Source organism: Castanea sativa, chromosome 5 (assembly GCF_040712315.1).
Source record: "Castanea sativa cultivar Marrone di Chiusa Pesio chromosome 5, ASM4071231v1".
Lineage (NCBI taxonomy): Eukaryota > Viridiplantae > Streptophyta > Magnoliopsida > Fagales > Fagaceae > Castanea > Castanea sativa.
In genome coordinates this window covers 5,743,560-5,759,009 of record NC_134017.1, presented here as the reverse complement: position 1 = coordinate 5,759,009, position 15,450 = coordinate 5,743,560, and the positions used below count along the sequence as shown (strand labels likewise).

The following is a 15,450-nucleotide window of genomic DNA, read 5'->3' as shown; positions in this document are numbered from 1 at the left end:
GCAGAGAATAAGTCTTCTTTATTGATTGACAAAAGGAAAATAGTACAGGGGAAAGTATGATGACACCTATGAAGGGAATTAAAACACAAAAGATTACGACACCCATTTCAAGTCTTTCAAACTAGAACGATTATCTTCTAGCAAGGCTCGTATCTTCTCTAAAGCCTCCATATCCTGGTCTTCAAGAATGGGAGCAGATTTGACTTCTTCAAGTTGTTCTTCTAAAGCTTGTACAACATCGTCTTGTACAACTTGATGAGTTTCAATTTGAGACAATGATTGCTCTAATTGGATGAGCTTGATTTGCAAGTCAGCCATCCTCAATCTAATAGTATCAAGCTCGGTCTTCAAAGATGCTTTCTCGTGCAATGCTTCATAAAGGAGGAATTCAACTTCAGCCTCACGTCGAATTAAGATAACAAGACTTGGTCGTGTGTTAAGAGATTCTTTCATCTTCAAATAGTCTGCGACACCCTCACAATATTTGTCAACGTTTTCGTGCAAGTATTGAGGGTCCACTCCAAGACTTTCAACCCCACTATAAATTTCATGTACTTCAGCTTGTGGGAGGATATTGTCCATAGAAAGATTCGGAAGCTTGTTTAGAAGAACATCTCCCAGCATAGAAGCCCCTTTCCTACGCACGGAAGAAACATGCGCGTTGGCCTAAAACACAGAAACTTCTGGAGGGTTGATTGGTTACAAGGATGAGAGAGGTGTCATTTCTGTCTCAATCAGAAATTTGGACAACGTGCCAGCATTAGCAAACTTATGCCTCTTGAGGTCCGAACTCTTCGTAAATGGCTTCGAGGTAGAAGACTCACTATTTGTAAGAAGATATGCATGATCAGTAGAAGTCTCCACATCAACACCCTTCATTGGACTCTTCAAATGTTTCCAATTGGGTTCAAAGTCGTCACACACCTCCTTTTCAGAAATTTTAATGGCATCCCTAACTGGTACAACAAGCGAACCTTTGATGCCTTGATTTCGTGCAAACTCTAGCAAGGGTTGTGGAATGTATGAGTCTTGTAGATCCCTCTTTCCCTTCTGAGATTTGTTGGACATTAGTGATTTAACAGTGGAGGAGGCAATTTTAGCTGGAAAATCTATTCCTCTCGTAAAATCATTTCTACTTACTCCTTCCCACCATTGTTTGTAGCTACGTCTGACCCAGCTTCTAAAGTCTGGCACAAAAGTAGAAATGAGTACCTTGGAATCTGTGTTGCGGCAAGTGAAAGATTGGTAGAATTGGTATAGATCTTTTAAAGAGCCTGTATGAATTTCTTCCTTTAAGTCACTTGGAATGTCTTGATGAAATCCAAAGCGCCGACTGAATCTGTGAGGACTATATGCTTCTACAATGTGTTGGTCTTCACATCGAAGTGACAAGTACCCCGAGCAAAGGCTCATAAAGTAGTCAAACTTCTGAATGGATAAATGATCATTGTCGATGAATGTCTGGTCATAGCTTTTATTAAAAGCAGTCCTGTGCCAAAAGAAATCGGTGGCAGTTCGTATATGCTTTCGTGCAAACAATTCATTGAGCAGAGAGGCATAGCCTGCACCGGAGTATTTAGTCATCAAAGGATTGGATAGTTTGGCATGGGTGATGCGGTTGCTTCTGAAAAAATGACCTACCCAGGCATAAACATAATGAATAGTAAAACTAGCTCCAAACTTGCTCTGAGTAGGAGAGGAAGAAATGGTGTTAAGTCCACGATAAATGCTAGCCAATACTGGGGGAGCAAGGCCAAATGAACGACCATTGGCCCTAGAATTAGCTATCTTGAAAGTGCCGAGACGGATGCTATTCGGATCCTTCCTAGGAAAGAGAAATGTTCACAGCCAACAGGAAAGAAGTACCAATAAGTAAGTCTCCTCCTTTAAGTCACCCTCAATTTGAAGATCTACAAAGGCTCCGTGTTCTTTATCAGACCATAGTCCATGCTCGTTTGTCTCGCCAATGGGATTTCGACTACACTTGGGAATGGTTGCCCGTCTCGCTGGTTTTCTAGGATTTGGGTACTTGCTGTTTCCTCTGTACCAAAAAGTAATCCAGTCACAAACACTCACTTTCCCTTGCCTCTTCATCCGGTTTTGAAGGTGATGATACGCCATGAAAAGGTAGCAATAGCCATGCGGCAGATAGGGTCGTCCTTGGTCATTAGTTCCATCTAGCTCTTGCGCATTGGGCACCACTTCATCATAAAATGCACCTGTGCAAGAAAGTCTGCCAAGAATGGAAAGATCCCTTGGTGTGATAGAAATTTCCCCAACTGAGGTATGAAGGGTATTGGTCGACGGACTCCAACACTCACACAACACCTTCATGAGATTCTCATCATAATCAAACGTGAACAGGGAGGCAAAGACAGCATTGTAAAGGTGGATCGCATCAAGGAGGTGTTTACACCGACCAAGCACATCTTCTAGCCAATCCCAATAAAGGGAGAAGTAGGAAAACCCTCCATTCATGCTAAAGGAAAAATCCCAATTGGCACGTTTTGCAATTATATATTGTCCCAAAGTGTTGTATGGCTTTGATTTGGCAAAATTTTTGTGATGCGAAGCAAGAAGGATAATTGTCCAAGTTAGAGCCACCATCAGAGGGAACAACCTGTGACCATTACGGCAAATTGAGAGAATAAGACTTATGGCCCCATCTCTCTGAAAATCTTCCAATTATGGGCGGATGAACAATCAAAGTCATAGCCTTTGCATCCTTGTCACCTTTCTCCTTACAAATGAACAAGGCTGGTTCTTGAACAATCTTCGAATCCTCGAAAAAGAGCATCATGATACCTTAAAAAAAACAAGTAGAGAAAAAAAAATTATTAATTAAAAAAAAGAGTGAAAAAAAATAATAACAATTAAATAATAAATAAAAAGAAGTAAAAAGATAGTTTCTCTATACTTATATTACATTACCCACTAAAAGCATATTGTACAAACTTAGTGCATGCCTCGAGTGGCTTTATATAGGAGTCTTTGGAAAATATCAGAGAGCTGTGGAAAGGCAAAGTACCATACTTTCAAAGAATACTGTGCTAACTGCCCCCAGAAGATCATGTTGTTAGAAATAATTTATTGCACTAGACTTGGGTTGAAGTTCTAGTCTGCATATTGTTCAAGAGTAATGCTATCACCACAAATCAACCCACAGAAATCTTCATAGGACTTCGAACAAACAAGAAGATGGCAACAAAGTCCAACAATGCCTGCTGGCTTCTCTTTCGGATTTCTAAAACTTCTGACAAGGTGTCACAAAAATCAACCCACAGGAGTCTTCTATGGCCTTCAATCCACTAAACCTAAAAATTCCAAGCCCAGATGCCTAGCCACGAGCTGCTGCACATGGCCACAAATTCTCAACAATCCGCGGGTTTCTCATTCAAATTTGCACACATCTGAGAAAACTTTTACAAAACTTATGCCACCACTAGAGCCATCGGCCTTCGATCTACAAAACCTAAAAATTTCAGGTCCAAAAGTATGCACATCTATTCATAATTTCACAAAATTGAACCTACAAGGGTCTTTAACGGCCTTAGATCTACAAAACCTAAAAATATTAGGTTCAGATGCCAAGTCACGCGCCACCAGATGCTTCGGAGAACCCAGCATCAAGTTCACGTGCTCCCACGCGCCACCCTCACCTTCCACGCTCTCACACGCGCCGGCTATTCTCTCACGCACGTGCACGCGCCACACATCGACACGCCCTCCAGCGCTATGACGTCATGGATGATGTCATCCTCCACCAACCGGTTTGACCTGGACCGACCTGGAAAACTGACCTAGATCCGAACCTTCTCAAATTAAAAAAAAAAAAAAAAAAAGAAAAAAAAAAAGAAAAGGGCTTTGACCAAAAAGTCAAAATTTTCAAAACGGACCTGTCCTACTCAATTTTTCGAGTACATTCCAATTTTGGGATCTGTTTCTTCAACTGAGACTTGAAATTGCACAACGGTCCAATTTCTAGAAAGTTGACTTTTGCACAAATCTTGACCAAAAGTCAAAATTTTTGACAAGGGCTTGTCTTGCCCGATTTTTCACGTACGTTCCAATTTTGGGGTCTATTTATTCATTTGAGAATCCAAAATTTCTCAAATAGTGCGATTCTACAACTGTTGGCTTTGATGTGAACTTTGACCAAGAATCAAGATGGTCGAGCAAAGCTTGTCCTATTCAAATTTTCACAAAGATTCTGATTTTGAAATTTACGTATTTTTTTTTGGACTTGGAAACCACCAATCTGACCCACTTCTTCGAAGTACTAGCAATGTCCAAAATTTAAGCTCTCATGATCAAAATTTGAGATCCGTCCATTTGGTCTGGATTCCCTCAAGATTATCCTCCAAACTTCATCAAGACTTCCCTTTCAAAGAGCAGATGAACTCTCACAAGTGTGTCTCGAACTTGAAATTGCATTAAGTCACTACTCCAGCCTACCATTCCCATTCGGTGCCTACCAGTCTCCGACCTACCATTCCCATTCGACACCTACCTTTCTCGTCCACCATTCTCACCAAAAAGTCTCATCCACCATTCTCAACTGCCGTTCTTCATCTCTCCGCAATAAATAGAATGGTCGGATACATCAAAAACTTATCAAGAAAAACACACTGAATCATGAAATGAAGATTTGCTTCTTTCAAATTTTCAAATCCTTATTCTCACAGCCATTTCTCACTGTGACCTTATCATTCTCAACTCCTAGAAACCAAAATTGCTTCATAATCAGTTTGAAATCAACCCTTTCATGGTTCAGTAGAAACCCTTCTCACAACATCATCGTTGTTTTAGGATCCAAAAAAATTTTGTTTCCTCACTTAACGACCTCATTATCCATAAAGTTACTCATAATAAGGTCTGCATCGTTGTTCCGTGCTTCCTTGGACTTGGTTGGCCAGGAAATCTAAGTCCGGCAGAGACACCTATTCCTAAGATCAATGTTCTCATAGTCTCTCTCCAACTACTTGGTCTCCCATCAAAAGCAGCAGTTTGAAACAAATAGTAACTTGGCTGGTTTCTAAAACCAGGATCATAAGTTAACTCCATCTTTCATCTTTTGTGCTTTTCCAACAAGTGGCATTAGGTGAAGGTTGTAAAACGTGTTGGGGTATCCTACAAATTGTCTCCCATCCAACACTTACAATGACCTCTAAGGTACCAGCTCATCAGAAATCAGCCTTTGGTGTCAATAAATGGTCATCAAAGCCTTATTCCATGTTCCCACCAGTGTGGGGCCCAAAGGTCATCGTTATTGGTATCTTAAAACACACTTTCTGGAATTACTCCAACTTAAAATCAGCTTGAAGAATTTCAAAAAATATACTTCTGAAATTACTTCAATTTAATGTCCGTCTGCATGGTCCAGTTACACAGGCACATTGACTTGCTATCGGACCTCATTCAGCATGCAGTTAGTCCCGCATCCCAAGGTGTACTTCCTAGAAACATCTACACCAGAGAGTCCCCAACGTACAGGGCCAGCACCATGCTGTCATTTGTTTCACTCATTCACTTCATTTTCATTTCTATCTTCTTCACCACCAACATCAGCACACCTAGAATCCATAAGCTTCTGAAATTACCTCAACTTAACCTGAGTGATACAATAACACATGCACATTCAACCACTCTCCCACATGTTCTCTCCGTGATCCGAAGTATATCCTTCAGATATAACTTCACCAAAAGTTCTTAAAATGGGAGGCTAGCCCCATAGATCTGCATGCTATACCCAGCCAACATCCTCACCTCTTCTCCATCTTCTACACCCTGTGATCGCCACCAACGATCCAAAATACTCTTTTGAAATTACCTCAGCTTAACCTCTATTGAAATGATTCAATCTTGCAAGTACATCCAACTTCTTGCAATAACTTTCAGCCTCACCAATCCACTCCAAATACCATGGAACACTCTTTTGAAATTACTTCAACTTAACCTCTGTTGAGAAAACTCGGTCACGCGAGTACATTCAAATACTCACAGACCCCTTCTTAGTCTCATCAAAGCCTTTCATATGGGTGGGTCTACTCTTCTGAAATTACTTCATCCTGTTAAAAGCTCCACCACCTTCAACTATTTCACTGGAAGAGTCAAGTATAAAAATCCATTTTCAAGACTCATTCACTCACCACACTCCAAAACTGTGTGCATGCACGAGTCTCGAGGGGGCATTTGTAGAGAGGGAAAATTCCTGACCTATTACAAGCTGACACATCATATTACCAAGTTCATAAAATATAACCAATTACAAAGTGCCACGTACTGTTGCTAGATTTTGCTATCACTATTCAGAAACCAATAGAAATTTGCCAAGTGTCATTGAAATAGAGGCATGAAACGCATTAGCATGTGTAAGCGATGACACAAGCAATCCAGCATGTGTAAGTGATGACATAAGCGGACCAATTAAGCTGTGACATGTGTCACCAATCAGACTCCGCCATGTGTCGCTCACCCACCCTCAAACTCCTATAAATAGAAGTCTTCCTAAGACATTTAAGGGGACATAAAAAAGCCATCTAGAGCATAAGCAGCATTGAAGAAGATTCAGAAGCACTCAGAAATACAGAAGCTCTGTAGGAATCAAACCTCGAAGCCTCCAAGAACTTCAACTTCAAAACCAAAGAATATTCGAAGCAAAAACCATCCAAGCTGTCAACCTAGATCTCAAAGTTCACTGGAATCAAGCTCGAAAGCCTCCAGAAACCTCAACAAACCACAAATCAACAAAGCTCTATGGATTCAAGCCTCTAAAGCACCGAAGAACTTCCATCACAAACCTTTGAAGATGAAGAACGCCAAGAACACGAAGAACGTATCAAGAATGCAAAGAACACAAAGAACAAAGAATTTCTAACAAGCTCGTAGCTAGAGAATCATTGTAATTTCGTTTCAAATATCGTTGATCCATTCTTCAGCCAAATTGAAGTACATTCAGTGTTCGAATCAAAATTATATTACCGCAATTCCAATTAAAAAATCTTTCAAGAAGATCGAATCAGAGGATCACTCTTTTATAATTACAAAGAATTGTACTATACGTTCATCAATACAAATTTGCATTTGTGAAACTATTTTACTTATTTGATTTATTTCGAACTAAGAATTTAGTCGTCTGCACATGCTATCGATTAAGTAATAACCCCAATAATATTCGCATAGCTTATAAATATAAACTTTATTACCTTTATGTGTATGCAACACATGTATACAAAATAAGCTACTTGTTATGCCATAATTATATTATATAATTAAAGTGTTGGGTTAAAATAGCTTGACCCCGATTAATTAATTCAATTACCCAAGTTAATTAATTAGGTTCAATTGCATGCAAATTGTGAAGGCACCAACAAATCACCAAAAATACTAAATGTAGCAGAAAATAAATTTGACACGGTGATTTGTTGACAAATGAGAAAAACCTCGCAAGGCAAAAACCCTACTAAGTGATTTTAAGATCACCACTCCCTAAAATCCACTAATCAACAATCAAGGAGTTACAAATATAAGGAATCTTACCAACTACCCTAGCTTATCCTGAAATACTAACCTACAATTGAACCTTCACTTTAATACCCAATTAGACTTGATCTTGTAGTAGCCTTTTTTTCCCTTAATGCACAAACCTTTAATTTGTGACTAACCCTTTGCACGGATTCCAGTACATAACTAACTCCAGCAATTTGAATAAATGTTGTTGGCTGCAAAGTTCTTCACTTCATCACTTCATCACTTCATCAAAAATGAAGATTTGGAAGCACTCGGTTACAAAACCCTAAAAATTCTGAAATCGTAATTCTCGATAGATATATCTGTCAAGTCTTAATGAACAGTTTTTTTTTTCACTTGTTTCTTGGACTAATCTTCATGTATTTAATACTTGACTTAAACAAGATATTTCTTGAAGTACTAAACTCATCTTAGATTTACCCAACTACAAGTAAAGTACATTTTGTCTAAGGATTAGCCAATTACAAAACATATGACCTTAACATAAAGTATTTACTAATGGATAAAGTTTGGCTACAACTTTACTTTTTCTTCTTATATCTTCCATACTTGCAAAATTTTCAGAAGATCAAAGATTAATAGTTATGTTATCAATCAAATGTTTAAATTTCAAATTTTTGTAGTTTAAAATAATGAATTTAGTTTACAGATCTAATAGTAATTGGCACGAAATTTAACATGTGTTAAGCACATACTAAAGATGCAATCCAATTATTAGATTTTTAAAATATGTAGTTATGTTAATTTATAGTGGCAATGTTTAAAACCTAATTATCTAAAACCAAGTGATTTTGTGGCAATGTTTGATCTCTCTCATGAGAAAAACCTTTGGTTCAAATCCTTCACACTCATTTGTTGAAAAAAAAAAGTTTGCTATTTCTTTTTTTTTTTTTTTTTTGGGAGGCCTTTTGTTAAGGCTCTGGTATAAGTATTACTACTATTTGGTGTAGTGTATTGCTGCTGTATTTAGGTGTAGTGGATGCTTGTACAGAGGTGTAGGGGATGCTTGTATAGAGTTAGTTGAGTTAGTTAAGTAATGCATTAGAAGTTTGTACTTAGTTAAGTGACTAAGCTGCAATGTATTGTACTCTATTAGTTAGTGAGGAGGGTGTAAGACTAAACACTGATTGTAATGTGGATTCATTGAAGAATAATATATTGAATAGTTCTCTTTGAGGTGCTATTGGAGGTTGATTCCCTCAAAGAATCATTGGAGGCCTAGCTCTCTCGAAAAACTGCTAGATTGAGAGTAAGAGAGACTAAGGATCATTTCATTTCTATCATTGATCATTTGATTCCTATCACCTTTGATTGTATAGATGAGTCCCTTAATAGAAGAGTCCTTCACACCTACATATAGAAGAGTTCCTTAATTTATAGCTGCATTTGGTAATGCTAGCTAAAGTTTTATATGAGGTAGTAAATTAGAGTAGGATTTTTCTTTTTGGAAACTTAAATTCTATATAGTGGATATGTTTTGCCTTTGGGGTTGGTGGTTAAGCCCTCAGAATTTTATTTTACTTTGGAATAATTTTTCCTGCATCACTATATGTTGTATTATTTGTTTGGTTGTTTGTTATTTTTCATATGGCAGTTGCTTCGTGGGAATTAACCTAAAAATCATTCTGAGTTCATATATATAACTGATTAATTTAACAAGTTGATTAATATTGATGTATTTTCAACCAAGATTCTAAATTTCCTTACAGTAACCATAACGTACAACATCAATAGAGTTGTTAATATAGTGAGTCCTTAACATTTGTAACCAAAACATACGTCATATCAATGTGTGACAATGGCAGACTAAATAGACTATAGTTGTATAAAAGAGAAAACAACAGAATTTCAAGATAAATACAATACTGGGCTTTTTGAGGAAACCCAAACTCCTTAGACATGATATTTGAATATCTCTATTTGAAGAATCTGCAAAATTTTAACAGACTAAAATAACGACCAACTTAACATAAATTAATGTTCTCCATCGATCTCTGCAAGCATGTTCAATGCCAGGTCCGTATCAAGACAACATATGTAGAGGAGATTACTCTTCATCCTCATCATCAGTGTCACACCTAGTAAATATAATCAGAAGGTAAAATGGGTAGCGGAGGAGGTAACGAATGATAGGATGGGGCGAGGAATTTGGTAAAAAAAGTGGAAAAAATATTATTGAGAAAGTGAAGAGGGAAAATGAGCCAATGCACAAAACTAGATAGGCAAGCCAGCTGAGGTCTCTCAATACTAGATAATTACCTACCATGAAAGCTAAGGAGACCATTGTTATAGCTAGTCCCAAAAATGGCAAGCTAAACTTATAGGCAGCAATGAACAGCTTAAGATCACCTAAATGGGCCCAAATGACAGCAACAACAGCAGTAATGGCGCTATACATAGCTATGGTGTTGCTAATTACGAACACATGGAACATGGGCTTCTTTAGGAAAGTTGTCATTCCTCCAGGGCCGTTGTAGCCACCTGGCATGGTGAAAGCCGCAGCAAAAGTTACAGTGGCCACAAGGGTTGCGACCAACAAGAGAGTGTCAGTCCTTCCCTTGTATTTGTCTGTGCTTAGTGTCTTTTCAACCTTTGAACTTTGCGGGTTCTCCCTACTAATGCGTCGAGGAGGAGCCCTTGGGCCGCTAACATATCTCAAGGCTTCCCATGTCAATCGCTGCATGGTAAACGAGAAATTATTTTTTAATCAGTCAACAATGAGCTCTGAACAATATGCACGTTAATTTTTTAATTTTTTTTTAAATGTCACTGTTCAATGCACACAAGCCTGCAGTCTACAATAGACTATCCATACTACACATACGCTTAGCAAAATATTAAGAAGATCATAGATCAAAGAAATCTTATAATATAATGGAAGAATTTCAAAATATTAATTAAAAAATAATTTGGTGATATCATATATATATAACAATGACATATATAGTGTCTGCCTCTGGAACAAAATTTTCTACTACAAAAGAGGTTTAAATCAAATTGATAGAAGATTTTCAATTGTGCCAACCTTTAAATGTTCACATACCTCTCCAAATGAGGGATTTTGCCCACTGTCGTTTAATGCAATGTCAAGCGCTCTCTTGCCTTCTTTATTCAAAGCCTTTAAATCAACTCTTTTGTCCCATGTCAAAATGCTAACAACCATAGGATGCCCTTTCATGGTGACCAAATGTAAAGGGGTGTTTCCATTTTCGTCTTCATTATTGATAAGCATTTCAACTTTAAGATCATGTCTTTTTAGCATATGAGCTACCACTTTGGCTTTCCTATACATAGCTGCTACGTGCAAAATGTTTTGACCCTCTTCATTGAGCAACTCAATCATATCTGGATATTTATCAAGAAACTTTTTAATTACCTGAATATGACCTTTCCTGGATGCTATATGAATGGAATAATAGCCATCCGTATCTCTCTGATCGTATGCACCACATTTTGTAGGTTTTTTTAGTAAGATTTCAACACCGTCAAGATAACCTATTGATGCAGCATAGAAAAGAGGAGTCATGCTTTTTATCGTCTTTCACTGTGAGGATATCATCTGGTAGGCTTTTCAAAACAGTATCTAGGATATCTGGTACACAATCGATAACAATTGAAATAAAATATAATCAGTCAACAATGAGCTTTGAACACTGATGAAAATATAATATTTTTGTTCATCTGAGATTGTATATTATAAGAATAGCCTTCAGATCACGATCCTAATTAAGATTGGGAGCGCAATTCTACTCTAACTCTATTACTTTAAAATGATCCAGATCGATTTTACAATTTGGGATCGTAGGATCCTAAAACCTCAAAGATTTGAAATTGGAATAGAGAGATGTGGAGACAACATCTTCATGGTTTAGAGGAAGATATTTTCAATAGTGTTCTTCTTGGTCTCAAGACCCAAAGAGAGGCAAGGACTCAACAATAATTTTAGTACCACAACATATGATTAGCTATCTGCTACTTTCATATGAAGACAACTTTTTATCCGTTGCTTACAGTGAATCACACTGCAAAGCTGTGACAACGTTTGTGTAATAACTTGTGCTCTCTCTCTCTCTCTCTCTCTCTCTCTCTCTCTCTCTCTCTCTCTCTCTCTCTCTCTCTCTCTCTCTCTCTCTCTCTCTCTCTCTCTCTCTCTCTCTCTAGGCCCAAACCCTCAGGCTTAAACTTTTGTGATCCCTTTCACAATTAGAGCGAGGATATATAGGGATGATCATGGGTGTCACACAAGTGTGCATCACACAAGATAGGCTCATAAAAACCCACACAAATGATCTTGGAAAAAAGTAATAATAATAAGATAATCTAATCAATGTTTATACATGTACGTGACTATATGTATTGAGAGTTGAGACACGTTGATGAAAAAAAAAAAAAAAGGTGTGTATTGAGACACCCTAAAATAGAAAATTACATACTTTCCTCTTGGCAAAGAGGAAGAATAATTGTAGCGTGAACAGTTGGTTTAAAAAAAAAAAAAAAGATAGACCTAATTAATCAATGTTTTACCTATGTTTGTATTGAGATACATTTAAGGGGGAAAAAATATGCGTAATGAGAAACCTTAAAATTGATAATTACCTATTTTCCATTGTGTTAAAGGAACTATAATGATCCATTTGATTGGAGGAGTAGAAAAGTGGGAAGATAGAAAATTTCAAAAGAACAAAAAAGTGAGAGCATAAAAAATATTTAGTTTTCTCTTATATGTATTTGGTTGGGATGACATAAAAGTGGAGAGAAGAAAAAATTCGTTTATTTGGTTGAGAAGAAAATTGAGATGATAAAAAATAAATTTGGTATAAATTTACAAGTATGCCTCTATTAAATAAATAAAAAATGTAACAAATTCTTCTATTAAAAAAAAAGTGTGTATGGACCCTTCAAAAAAAAAAAAAATTCTCATTTCTTTTCGCAAGAGCACAACCCAAAGGAACTAAAACATATGAGCACAAAAAATAAAAAGGTATGAGAAGTACAAAGAATAAGAAAACTAAAAGAAGACAACAACAAAAAAAAAATGAAACAAATAGTATAATTGTATAATAGAAAATGAAAAAAAAAATCAAAAGAAATGAAAACAAAAGAAAGTTAGAAACTGAAAATATTTTGGTGTGCCTATCCGTTTTCCTCCCACAAATCCACTAAAACAGGTACTCCAATAAATTTCTTTTCCTTACCTTTTCTCTTCATTTTGCCTAAAATTCACCTAATCGAACAAACCATAAATAGCACTCAAATGAACTAATCAATGTTTACCTGTATGCACTGTCGGAGCCAGGGGGGGGCGAGGGGGGGGGCACCTGCCCCCCTGACTCCTAAAATTTTTTAGCATCAGTACTCAAGTACTTACTGACATGGAGGAAAAAAAAAATGACTTCTTGGTTGAACATGACTCTCAAGAAAAAGAAAGGAAAAAAAAGGTTCACAAACACCAAACATTTGTCTTGTCCGATGTCACCTATTTCACTATTTTTTTAAATTTTAATTTTATATCATTATTTATACAATTTTTACTATTTATGATACTTTTTATAGCGTTTTATTCTTGAATGATGCTAGGATACTACATATTTTACTACTTATATCTTACAAATTAGCATGTCACCAATCAAAAAAAATAATTTCAAACATTTATTCATTATATTTTTTTAAGTAACACTAATCACATTTTTACTCCATCAATTTGTAAATTTTTTAGTAGCAATGAATTTGTTATTTTTGTTTATTTATTTTAATAATATGAAATATATTCATATTTGCTTATAATTTTTTATTTATTCTGTTATTATTTTTTATTAGTATTTTTTAGATTAATTTCACTTTTAATATTGCTCCGTCACTGCCTGCATGTGTATTGAGACACATTGAAGGGCAAAGGAAAGAAGCAGCATGTGCGTTGAGACACCTAAGTTTCCTCGCAGTAAAGGAACCATAAATGGCAGCATGAACAATTGACTTGCCATATGGCAGGTTGGTAATTGTCATGAGATAATAAATGGCAACGTGAACGATTGATTTTCCATGTGGCAAGCGATTGGTAGTTGTCATGTGCTTCACGAGTTATCATGTGTTTCATTGGGATAATAAAAGGACACTTCTGGACATTCCTCAACTAAGAACTTGGCCACCTTATTGTACTTGGCTTTCAAAGCCGAATTACAACCCACTTGAAATTTTTTAATTAAGGCCAAGTGCAAAGGAGTATTCTCCTCCATATTTTTCTCCCCTAGTGGTACACAATTCAAGTGTTCGTCAGACCACTTGACTAAAAGTTCCACTATTTGCATATTCCCAGCACTTGCAGCTACATGAAGAGGAAGGTTGCCATTGGAGTTCTTTTCCGTGACAAATTTTTGGCACGGTGGGATCTGCAAGATCGATTGTACAAATTGATGATTATCGTCTGAGCTTGCAGCAGCAAGATGAAGGATCGTATTTAGTTCGGGGGTTTTGTCAGAGAGAGCAGAATTTTCTAGATCTTGCGCTTCTTTTTATTTGATAAAATAATTAACATCCTGACGCTTTACGGCCTTGTACAATACCGATCATGCTTGTAACTTTGTCTTTTGACTTGCGGTTGCGGCGATCTCCCTTTGACGTCTTAGCTGTGCCTACGTACATTCTTATACGCCGGTTCTCCATTTCAGCATCACGAAAAGCTGAACAAGGTAATTCAGCTTGTACTAGATCTGTAATCAAGAGAGAAAATTTCATTATATTGCACATTCCATTAATTCAGCTAACAAAATAAGATAACTTAATAATCATGAAGTCTAGCGTTTGGCTAAGTGAAGTAGGAAATTATGTCCGTTTTGCGTATTAAAGACCAAAAATGTCCGTGTGCTTCAATTGCCATACCGGGAGTTTCGTCAGAGAGAGAGAGACAGCAGAATGTTCTAGATCTTGCTCTATTTTTTGGATGAGTAATATTCTGAAGCTGTACAGTCTCGTACAATTCACCCTTCATGCTTGTAACTTTGTCTTTTGACTTGCGGTTGTGGCGAAACTCCCTCGAACGTCTTAGCTGTGACTGAGTCCCTACGCTAGTTCCCCAGTTCAACATCACAATAAGCGTCGTCAGAAACAGGTACTCGTTCTGGCGGTGCCAAATCTGCAATCAAGGGAGGAAATTTCACTGTATTGCACATTCCATTAATTCAGCTAACAAAATAAGATAACTTAATAATCATGAAGTTTTCACCCAGTATATAATATTAGACACAGTGAAAATTGAAAATATTTTAGCGTTTGGCTAAGTGAAGTAGGAAATTTTGACCGTTTTGTTTATTAAAGACAAAAAATGTCAGCGTGCCCTGCAGATCTGAGTGGTGACTTACCAGATATAAGCTTCGAAAGCTCCTCATCTTTAGCTTCTTTTGCCAAAGGTCGAGGATTCTTACTTGCTTTATTCCTATAATTGCACACACTTGGATCTTTCTTAATTAAAAACTCAGTGTCACAATAACAGTCACACACGTATAAAGTTTACACCCTACAAGTGTGTAAGTCCCTCATAACAATTAAAGAGTTATCCTCAAAGAAAATTTCATCAATAAATTTGAAAATATCCTCAATAATGCAATTCTCAAAAGAATTTCAAATAATAATCTTCCAACATCAAAATAAAAATAACTAAATCCTTTAAATCTAAAGGTCCACACAAATGATAATCTTAAACATAAAAATTCAAATCTTATTCAATTGATTTCCTAAACTTCACTCATGCGCACATCCCAGCAGAAGCCCAAACTTATGCTACTCTTCCTAATCAACATCTAAAAGGAGAAAGAGGGGGGTTGAGTTGACAACTCAATAAGTAACCAAAATCCTATGAAGTTCTATCAAGCAATAGATCCATAAAATATAAGATGTAATATGTGTTTTCAAAAGTTATAATATATT

The 15,450-nt window shown here is 36.7% G+C and overlaps 1 pseudogene; it reads right to left on the bottom strand.

The window, feature by feature from the left end:
* Nucleotides 1-9,428: 9,428 nt before the first annotated feature.
* On the bottom strand, nt 9,429-14,912 carry LOC142634612 (protein ACCELERATED CELL DEATH 6-like; annotated as a pseudogene).
* Between the last annotated feature and the right edge of the window lie 538 nt (nt 14,913-15,450).